This window comes from Lichenostomus cassidix, unplaced genomic scaffold (genome assembly GCF_008360975.1).
Source record: "Lichenostomus cassidix isolate B80296 unplaced genomic scaffold, HeHo_3.0 HiC_scaffold_43, whole genome shotgun sequence".
NCBI classification, from domain to species: Eukaryota; Metazoa; Chordata; class Aves; order Passeriformes; family Meliphagidae; genus Lichenostomus; species Lichenostomus cassidix.
In genome coordinates, this window is record NW_028147635.1 from 4,568,619 (window position 1) to 4,579,868 (window position 11,250).

The 11,250-nt window shown below is 44.5% G+C and overlaps 2 long non-coding RNA genes across 2 annotated transcripts in view; both read left to right on the forward strand.

Annotated features, from left to right (window-relative positions):
• The first annotated feature begins 471 nt into the window (after positions 1-471).
• LOC146421261 (uncharacterized) overlaps positions 472-11,250 on the forward strand; it is a 16,814-nt gene continuing 6,035 nt past the window's right edge. Inside the window, exon 1 of the long non-coding RNA XR_014848823.1 lies at positions 472-599. This is a non-coding gene — a long non-coding RNA (uncharacterized LOC146421261). The remainder of the gene's footprint in view (positions 600-11,250) is intronic.
• On the forward strand, positions 3,835-8,151 carry LOC146421262 (uncharacterized). The gene is made up of 8 exons (XR_014848818.1): positions 3,835-4,027; positions 4,174-4,260; positions 5,089-5,133; positions 5,246-5,332; positions 5,553-5,589; positions 5,959-6,010; positions 7,479-7,644; positions 8,031-8,151. It is a non-coding gene; the product is annotated as an uncharacterized LOC146421262 (long non-coding RNA).

Sequence of the window (11,250 nt, forward strand, 5' to 3'; positions counted from 1 at the left end):
ATATATTATTATAGTTATATATAATAATATATATATTATATAATATAATATATATATTATATATATAATATAATATAATATAATATAATATAATATGATATGATAGCGATGTGATACTGATATGATGTTATATTATAATACATCTATTTATTATATTATATTATATATATAAGTACCATATATAATATATATATATATATTATATATAATTATATATATAATTATATATATATTATATAATAATAATTATATAATATAATATATATTATATATTACTATATATTCGTATATAGTAATAGTAACAATGATGATAAGTAGTTACAGTAGTAGTAATTGTCATAGTAAGAGATTACTACTTGTACCAGTGTTCCCTTGACTGCCAGCTTTGAAACGGAAGACAGACATTTTTCTCTGAGGAAGAGGATGTGTCTGTTGGTATTTCAGCTGCTTTTCTACCTGGCCTCCATCATTAACTCCCATTCAGATAATCTTTTAATCCTTACTGGCTTATTGACCCAAACCAACTCCTTCTGCCTCCCTTGTTCTTGTTTCAGGAAAAGGAGCCCATTGATGTGCCATCTGTTGAAGAAATTTTAAAGGTAGGTGCTCTTCAAGAATAGACCTCTGTATTTGCTTCTGTTTTGCACACATGAAGGAAATGGGTGGGGAAAAAATACATTGTTCAGCTCCTGTGCACTCAGCAGATGTTGCCCTCACTAAAAGTGTGTTTTGGGTGGGCTGAGGAGAAATAAAGATGGATGTGTAAGGTCTCTTAAAGATTGCTCTTCCTGTCAGCCTGTGTGTGTAACACAGTCTAGTGCAGCTCAAGAGCCAGACTTACAACTCTGGCGAGGCAGTCAGAGTTGCTCCTTCCTCAAGCTGGGGGTTACCTTTTCTGAGCGTCCCTTATCCAAAGGCTCAGGACGTGCTACCTCCAGTCTGTGCTTCCAAATTCCCATTGCCAACCAAGGAAAACCAGCCCCACAGTCCCAGTGCAGGGTGTTACTGAGAACCAGATCCCATTGTGCCTCTGAGTGTTTCTGAGTGGGCCAATGTGGGAGCAAACTTCTCTTTCCTCTTTTCCATTCTTTGAAGTAGGCTCTATATTTCCAGAGCTCTAACACGTGTGAGCCAGAGGAGGCAGATGAATGAAAAATGCTTCAGTGACTCACATTTTGTTAGAGCTGTGATCTCCAAAGGTGATGTTTTTCATGAACATTTGAAGCATGTCATGTCTGTGGAAGCATGAAACCCGTTTTATCTTTATTGTCAGCAACAACATTATCTGAGTGTGTTAGACAGCGGTGTCAGTGAAGAGAATGCTGACGCCCAAGTCAGTTTTAGATGGTGCATACGCCAGGCACACAGACATGCCGCTAAATCATCTGCACTTCAGATAAATCACTTCAGATGATTTAACTGGGCACACTAAATCAGCTGTGCCCAGTTCCCTGAGCTAACCTTGACTCCCCCTCTTCTCTTTGTTTTTGTGAACAAAACAGGTTGTGGAAAAGCCATCTTCCTCACTTGCTCCTCCAAGGTACAGTTGTGTTCTCAAACTACTCTCTCTAGACCAAAGAAGGGGGAAACAAAGCTACTCTTCATAGAATGGTGAGATGGGAAAGAAGGGGTTCCTGGGTTCTCTGGTAGCTATGGCCTTTGGTTTGTGGCTGCCGGGGGCTGCTGTTAAAAACTGGTTTCACTTTTGTGGGGTTTTCAGGAAAGCATCAATTAGAAATTAATCATCCAGGCATGCTGGAGTTTGCCTATGAACCAGGCTTGTACATCCCCCAGTGTTCCCCTCTTTTCTCCTCCTCCCCTCCAGCAGTGTGTCTGTAGATCCTGTGTTTGTGGCTTGACCAAGGAACACAGATGAAGAAGAGAAAACTTCAAGGGGAAAAAAAGAATAATAAAAGAGGATTCCATCCTGAAGTTGGTTAGCCTTTATTGGAATTTGTTTCCATTGAGGATAGGGGCTTTCAGAAAGGCACTGGCCACTTTTGTTGTTCTGGAGTTTTCTTTTAACTTTAGTTGGCTGAATGCAGCTTCACAATGTAGCAGTGAGGTCCTGCTTATCTATTGGTCTGGCTGGGTGTGAGCTGAAGCTTTGATCATTCCCAGAAGGTTTTTTATCCTGGTGCTTTATTTTTCTCCTGGGAAAATGTATTCCTCTGGCCTTCTCCCCTCTCCTCTCCTACCTGCAAACTGGGAGATCATTTAAAAAGCCAAAACAACCACAACAGCAACAACAACCAGCAATGAAGGGGTCCAGATGTGTTCAGTCTTTTTGGGAACATTGCATTATCCTCGAAGCTCAGGCTACATGCTAGGCTCTCTGTGTTCCACATGGCATTGCTGTCATAGGGCTCTGTTTCTCTCAGAGAACAGGAATGGGCACAAGTTAAAAGATGATTGTTTTAAACCATAGTGTATCTGCTTTCATAGTACAGGAAGTGGACTAAGCATAGTATCAAACGCAGAGTTTTGAAGCGTGTTATGTAGTAATGACTAAATACCTTGAAAGAGCGTGAATGAGAAAAATAAAAAGCTCATTCTAGACAAATTATTTTTCATTGACTTCTCTGCATGGCAACAGAATTTTTTCTACTGGCAGGAGTGGTGAGAGAGGCAAGCCTGGCAAACCAGAAATATAGATGTTGCTTCAATCCTTTTTCCTTTAAAAATGAACAGCTACACAAAAATGAATGACTTTGGGCTTTCTGCAAAATACAAAATTAAAGGGAAATTATTCAATCTAAGAAATGCATAGTGCTGCAATCAGCCATCAGAAATCAACATTGCTTGTCTTTGCTGCCTGGAAGCAGAAGGGAAGTGAAGTGAAGAAAGGAACAGGAATGTCGCATGTTCCTTGGGTGACTTTAAAAAGGACAGACAAAAAATACAAACAAACAAACAAAACAAAAAATATCCTCATAGCCCAAGGCAAGTCAGGCTGAGGCAGGAAGCTGGAACTTCAGGACGACTCAAGAGCACTTCTGTTCTGAGGTAGAAGGAAGAGGCACCCCTTGAAGTTGGCTGAAAACAGATGAAGTCTGCTCTGTCTTGCATGAGTTCCATATGTGGGTGCTTTCCTTGTACCAGAAAGGCTCACTAGAACCAAACCAAACTTGCAGAGCTTATCCATAAGCTGTGCCTAGTCTGAAGTTTGTGTTCTCTCCTGTAGTTCTTCAGAAAAGCTCCTGTGCCTGAAGGCCTGAACCTTTTGATGTACTGAAGGGCTGCATCTAATAAGTAGTAGGATGTCTTTCCAGGAGCCCCAGTGTTGATGGTCAAGTAGCTTTGTCAAGCAAAAGCTCCATCTTGGCAGGAGGAGCCAGCCTGAGTTCCCTGACCAGAAACAGTGTTCTGAACTGGAAGCCAAGCACCAAGTGCATTTTGCAAGGCTTGCATTTTAGCCAGGGCTTTCTAGCTCCAGAAAATGAGACTGATTTGATTAGAGTGAATGGCAAAAATTCCTTCTTCTCTGGAACTGAATTGTGAGCTTCTCTAGAATTGGAAACCATTCTTTCTAACTGCTTTTTCTTACCACATGAAGCCTTTTGCTCAACTCTTTGAAATGCAGAGGCAATCTGTGCCTTTGCGGGCAAGGCTTAGCTGCCTCAGTAGCAATTTAAGGAAAGCAAAATTCAATAAAGGGAGCAGACTGCAGGAACTTACTTCTTTCATAACAGCAATAAACAGTCAGGTATGGAAGCAGTGTTTCCTGACTGCCCGGGAAGCCAGACATTTCTCTTGGAGCAGGTGACTCTGGTGGCTTCAGCTCTTGCTCTTTTCCTGCTCTCTGTTCCTAACTGCCCTCCAGATGGAGCTTTTAATCCTTACTGGCATTTTATTACAAACAGACTTGCGTGACATTTCTAGAGCTGTTGGGAAGCAAATGTCTGCTGTGTGCATGCTGGTTTCCTATCAAGGAGTACAACAGCCAAACAAACTCACATTTCTTGCCTCTTTCTTGTTGCAGCCAATCGTGCATCTTTATGTACAGTCCATTGAAGGAATCATGAAGGTAGGTGCTCTTCAAGAACAGACCTCCATGGGGAAGCCTGTACAAATCCATGAGGAGCTCGCTCCCTCTGACTCTCAGAAGGGTGAAACTTCCTCTGTGTCCATCAGCAAAAATGCTGAGAGCTGCTTCTCTCCCTCTCTTTTCAGGAGATGAGCAGCTCTCTGCCACCTCTCCTGACACCTCCTAAGACACCTACAAGAGCAGAGACTTCCAAACTTCCACTGCCAACAAAGGTAACCCGGGCCATTTTTGCGAGGGCTTCTGATAAATTACAGGAGATCCTTCTGCTTGGCAGAAGTTCAGTCTTGGCAGAAGGACCCTGACTGGAGGCCAGCCTGAGTTACCTGACCAGGAGCAGTGTTGTGACTTGGAAGCCAAACACAAACTGCACCTTGTGCGGGGTTGCATTATAGCCAGGTCATTGTTTTTTAAACTTCAGTACAACAAGGAGTCTGATTTTATTTGGGTGAATGACAAATATTCCTGTTTCTTGAGAGCTGGCTTAGAAGAATTTGGAGCTATTATTTCTAATGTGTTGTGTTGTTTGGTTTTTTTTAACTGATGATATTTTTTGCACAACTCTTACATGCAGAAGCAGCCTGTGCCTTTGCAGGCAGGGCTTAGCTGCTTCAACAGCAACTTAAGGAAACTGTGATTCCATAAGGGGAGCAGACTGCAGGAACATACAGTTTTAAAAATAATGATGATATGGATGATGATGATGATGATGATGATAAAAAAATAAGAAGAATAATAGATTTGAATATGAGTAGTGGCAGGAGTTTAGAAATGCAAAGAGTGTTCCCTGACTGCCAGTTTCCAAAGGGAAGACAGACATCTCGGAGGAGGAGGAGTTGACAGTGGTGGCTTCAGCTCTCTGCATGCCCGGTCTTGGTTATTACCTGCCCTTCCAATGGGCCTTTTAATCCTTACTAGCCTTATATTATTACTACATGTGCAAGAAATTTGTAGAGCTGTTGGTAAGCCAATGGTTGCTGAGCACATGTCAGTTAGTAAAAAACCCAAACAAACTCCTTCTGTTTCCCTCGTTCTTGTTTCAGGAAATGAAGCCCATGAATGTGCCATCTGTTGAAGAAATGTTGAGAGTAAGTGCTCTTAAATAGAAGATCTCTGTGTTTGACTGTATTTTGCATACACTAAGGAAATGGGTGGGTGCAAAATACTTCCTGAGAGCTGCTTCTCTCCCTCTCTTTCCAGGAAATGAGCAGCTGACTGGCACCTTTCTTGACACCTCTTCAGATGCCTAGGAGAGCAGAGATTTACAACTTTCCATGGCCAACAAAAGTAAGCGGGCCCAATTTTGCCAGGCCTTCTCGTAAATTGCAAGAGATCTTTCTGCTTAGCACAAGTTCAGCTCAGCTGTTTGGCAGCTCTTAGAATGTTTTTAAATAATTTATTAAAAAATGCACATGCCCCTAACGTGCTAGCAACACAATTTTGGTGTCACTAGCTGTATTGTAAAGCTACATTATAAGTTATTTTGCACTTTGTTCTTTAATTCCAGGAATCCCAGCCTGATAAATCTGCAGCACAGAAGCAGAGTAAGTAGAAATGCAAAGAAAACCCAGTTATTTCTGTGCTGACAGGTAATTCCATGTGTCGTATCTTGCAGAGAATATCAAGTATTTATGCTGATTGAGTAGTGGGAATTCCTCTGCTTTGTTGAGCAGGGATGAATTTAGGAATGGCTTAAGAAACTGTAAAGAATCATTATCTAGAACACAAGGTAGCAGTTCAGCAGAGGACAAGCAGAATTTCATTAGGAAAATGCCATCTGGAGTGGTGAACAATCCTGATGGCAAACCCCTCCCGGAAGAAAGTGACTCTCTAATCTGGTGCTCAGAGACCATAGGGTAAAACACACCACAAGTGAGGCAAAAAAAGGCAACCTTTTCATTTTTGATTTCCAGAGCAGGGAGGCACAGCTTCAGAAATGTTGCCAAGTTCTCAGCCAAGAACATCGTAAGTAACCAGACTCTGTTTCCAGCTCTGCTGGGTACTCACTTAAAAGAACCTGGAATGAACGTAAATTGGGGTTATCAGTCTGATTTTTTTAGAGAAAACTTCAGAGCAGGGAATTTTCTCCAACAGAAAAATTATTATTACAGGACTCACGGACTCATAAAATTTAGGTTTAGGTTAGAAAAGACCTTGAAGATCATCAAGTCTTATCATGAAGCCAGCCATGCCAAGTGCACAAAACCATGTTGTGATTACAATGCCTGGGTGCAAAAACAAAACAAAATAAAACCAAAGAAAAAACTCCAAGTCTTAATGTAGCAGGCTGAAGTTTTGTCTTCTTTTAATTGGTGGTGCTTAACATCTTGTCACACTTTGTGCTCCTTAACCTACTAATAATGCATTGGACTGACATAAATGCTAAGGGATACCAGCTGAACCTGATCATTCCCGGAGATGGTTTTGAAGCCTGGGACAACTAGTAAAGCCACAGCTACAAAAACTGTGGGAGTGAATCTGAAAGGAATGTCATTGCTTAACTTCCTGCAAGTGCCCAGGGAAAACGTTTCTAAAGAGTGTTATTGTTTCTTTCTTCTTCTTCTTCTTTTTTTTTTTTTAATTTAAGAAGCAACACAAAGAAATATAACTGTTGCAGTGTGCTAATAGGATTTCTGTATATGGTTTATGTTCCAGAAATTTCTCCCTAGCCAGAGTCTGTACCCTCCCCTGCTGTAAACTTATTGGTGTACCATTTTCCCCTCCTTGTCTCCTCCCCTCTGGCTTTCCCTGGTTGGCTCTTTGGAGCTAACCACTCCCCTCTTCCTCCTCCTCTTAACCCTCTGCGAGAGCTTCGCTCGGGGTTCGCCATCTTGGATTTCCAGCCCCTTTTACCAGCCCGTGCCTCTCCGTCCCTCTTCGCCATTCCCAGACCCTCACCTGTGGACCTTAATAAATTCCCTGGAAATCAGATTCTGATCCTACACTTCTTTTATCGCCGCGCCTCCACAGCGACTCACATCCCCAGCAGCTCCACCGCTTGCTGCAACCACGTGTGCCCCTGGCGTGTTTCGGCCCCAGGTGACCCCCTCTTTATGTGGCGTGGGGTGGTCGCCCGTGAATTGTGAGACTGCGCTGCCGCATATAACATTTCAGATGGACTTTCTAAAAACCTCAGCTTGTTTTCTAGTAATGTAACTAGTGGCAGACTGAGCTGAAGATAAAATTTCTATAGCCTATTTGAATTGTGTATGTTTGTTTGGCTGGATGTGAGCTAAAGGTTTGATCATTCCCAGAGGGTTTTTATGCTGATGCTTTATTTTTCTCCTACAGCAATGTATTCCTCTGGCCTTCTCCCCTCTCCTCTCAGGGTCCACACACACATTTCAGCTTTAGAATGCTGCCGTGTCAGTGGAATAAGGAAGGAACCTTCCCCCCTGCTACTGTCTCATTCAATCTCCTGGTGGCTTTGCAGAGCTCTCCAGTGCTAGCGCAAGAGGATGGCACCAGCGCAGCCCAGCAGCTCAGAGTCAGGGAGCACCAGAGACTCCCACAGTGCCTCAGTCTCTGACAAAGTGATCAGCTCCGGTGACAGCGAGAAGAACAAGCTTCCATGGGTGCTGGACCTACCAGCACATGAGGTGAATACAACGACTGCTTCCACGGCCTCTTGCCCACTGCAATATGGGTGTCTTAGGAAGGAAGCAGGTGCTTCTGCTCTGTTAACAAATTCTGCCTGGTTTGTCCTGAAAATACTAATTTGTAAGACCCTTCTCACTCCAGGCAAGGCTTAGCTATTTGCCATGAGCTGGTTTATCCTTTTTTATTCAGCAAATTTCCATCCATGGTGCTCAAGGAGCAAGTTAGTGCACATGGCCTGTTTGTTTCTAGTCAGTTCTTCATAGGCAAAAGGCCAGACTTTATGACCTCTAGGCAAGGGTCCCTGGACTCTTGTGAGCTATGCTAGGGTGGAAACAGCCAATAAAGGCATAAGGCTTGAATCCTTCTTTTCTCTTTTTGTTGGCAGCCTGAGCCATCAACTTCTAACAAGTGGTGGCTTGGCAACTGGCTGAGCAATAGAAAGCAAGGAGCAGTGCCAAGAAAGAGTCCCAGGGAAATTGGCCTTGGGCATGTGCATGAGGAGGGTAAGAAGCTGTCACTGTTGAGCCGCTAGCAGAGAAAGGACCCGGGTTCTCAGTGTGGCAAGAAAAGAGCAATTTATTATTTTGATTCCAATTTATAGACTTCTCAGAGGTCACCCAGATTGGTCAGTCAGAAACCTCCCCCTAGGCCCGATTGGCCAGGCCTGAACTGTCCAAATCTCGAGACACTGTTTCAATAACATCCAAACTTTATCTTTGTTTGTAAAACACAGGGGAAAGTTCTCATGGGAAAGACCTGTGCTAGCCACAAGAAGCAGCAACGAGGCATCAGCAGCAATTCCTGCCAGCAGCACTCCAAGCCGACGGAGCCTTCTCACGAGAGCTGTGGCTAAATGGACAAGACTTCTCAGAAAGACTTTCACCAAGAGGCCAAAGATTCTCAGAAGAGCCCTGGCAAAGTGGCAAAGACTTCTCCCAACAGCTCTGTCCAGGTGACCAAGACTTCCCAAAAAAAGCTGTGGCCAAGTTAGCAAGGACCTTCAGAAGAGCTTTGGCCAAGTGGCCAAGGATTTTCACAAGAGCTCTGGTGAAAAGGCCAAGGATTTCCACAAGAATCTTGGCCAGGTGACCAAGGATCCTGAAAAGAGCTGTGGCCAATGCTCCTCAGGAACCTCATCTTCAAACCAAACACAGCTTCCTGAAGCCTCCTGTGCCCACCAAGGAGGCCTTGCCCAGGAAGGCTGTGGCTACCAAAAGGCCTGGCGAGCTCCTGGTTCATGACCAGTCCAAAAGAGTCAGGGAGGTGAAGAGGCACCCTGGTCCTTCGGAGGTCACAGACTAGTCTTCCAAGGACTAGCTGAAAGTCAAGGGAACTGTGAAGCCAGAACCCAGCAAGAGAAAAGACCTGAAGCCAGCCCTTCACAAGCTCACTGAGAAGAGAAAGGACAAGGGCTCCCTCCAGGCCAGTGCCAAAGGCTTTCCGTAGCCCAGGCTCCTGGGAGATGCTCCTGGGTGACACTCTCATCCCCAGTGGCCACAGGCCTGGGGATTTGCGTGAGGAGAAATTGCCCTTTTCCTTCCAGGGGAGAAGAAGTTGTTCTCACCTGCAAGGAAGCCTGACTTGAAGAGGAAAGCCATGAAGAGTCCGGAGAGGTCCCCTGGAAAGAAGGTGAGAGGGCCCAGGCGGAGGTGGGTTTGTACAATGACCAAAGTGAGGTCTGAAAAACCCATGTGGGCTTTCCACTTCCTAGCTTGGCACTAGAGCCATGATCCTTCTCCTCTAAAGGAGAGTGTTATCAACCTTCTAAGGGGAATGTGAATGGAAACTTCCCACAGCTGTTTCCTGTTGGTCACAAATCTTCTCCTGAGCAAATGAAAAGCCCTGTAAGTTGTCTACCTATATTTGGTGGTTTGACACAAGTTTTGCTGTGTTTTCTGAAAATCCTGGTTTCCTGGGACAAGAAAACCCCAGCCCTCCTCTGTCGGAGGAGGTTTTGGCAGCAGGCTGTGTCAGCATGTGGCTGACCAGCCCCCCGCTAGCACTGCTGGGTTTCTCTGGGTTTCAACCCAAGCACAGCTTTGTAGGGCGGCACTGCTCCCTTCCCGTACCAATCCGTTAGAAGCGGTGCGGTACCTGGAGCACTTGGCACATGGATAAATAGCCAAAAATCTTGCTTGGATTTCCCTGGAGCTGCTGTGATGCCAGCAATGATGCCCAAGAGGTGGCTGTGTGCATCCCAGGGCTTTGCTGAGGTCCCTTGGCAGCGTCCCTCAGCCATTACAGTCCCTCGAATTCCAAGACAGCCCATCATTTAACTGAGGTGGTTGTTGCTCCCACACGTTTTTTGGGAAGCTGACTCCCAAAGGAGACTGGGTCAGCTTCACTCACAAAGAGTTGGCTGCAGGCCTTGTGGTGAATGGGTACTCCTTTTGGACATTCCAGTGCCGGTCTACCTCTTTGCTCCTCCTCCCAGAGCAGGTGCCTCAGCACAGCTGGGCGAGTAAGGTTGTTTCCTGTGTGGGTTTCATTTAGTTTTGCCATTTTCTGAACTTCCTGTAGTGGGGCAGAATCGAGACAAGCACGGAAATGGACAAGAAATTTGAGAGGCCCCAAAAGTTCCCCCTCTTGCAGACCACTGGGAGTAAAGAAAGCAGGCAGGCGATCTGTCACTTCTCCTGCTGTCTCCAAGAGCCAGGAGAGGAGCTATTTGACGTGAGCATGTCCTCCCTTGCAATCTCTGTGCCTGACTGCAGGAAATCCCTACTCAGAGCCTGTATTCCAGATGGGAGTGCAGCCTGGAAGGAGAACTCATTGAGAGCAGCCCTGCAGAGAAGCTGCTCCAGGGTTCTGTGTTTCTCTGTACTCTGGCAGAGAGGCACAAAGTCCTGGAATGCTTTTGGCTGCCACCAGGCACGCTGTGGGTAATGCCAAGTGCTAAGGGCAGTTTCTTTTACATTTTCTTGGCTTGTAGCAAGTGACTTGGAAGTTTCTCATTCAGGTGAGATGATGATTTGCACACTTGATGTTGTAAAATCGACATTGAAAGATTTATAGAAAGTTTTCATCGATTGTCTTTCTGCCTGAATGACTCCTGTGCTTCTGGAAGACAACGGCAGCAATACTAACTGACTTTTTAAAATTTAGCCCCTCTCAAATTCTTGTTAATAAAATCAGAAGCCCCAGCACTTCTGGGGATCTGAAAGATCCCACTCTCTTGTGGCAGAACTTTTTTTCCTCCCTTTGATAGGGCATATTAAAAACGGCAATTGCTTGCAATTGTTGACTTTGCCAGCAGGAATCTGAATCCATTTCTGTACGATCCAGACTACGTGGGAGAGAAAAAAAAGCCAACCCAGAACTGACGAAATGTTTTTTTTCTGCAACAGGAGGGACTTACTTTTGGTTACGATTGAAGCAAAAGGTTTAGCAGTTCCATCCCTGCCAATAGAAAACAAATCATCTGCCCAAGAAAAAGTAGGGAAAATGCCATTTCAGGTTACTTGTCAGTGAGCCTGAAATCTCTATCTGCAGTGCATGGGTTTGCACTTTTGAGTTCCAGTATAATATTGTTTTCTGTTTTGAACCAGAGTTTATTGAACTGGCTTGTACTGCTCTGTACTTTAAAGACCCGAGGGATTCTCTTT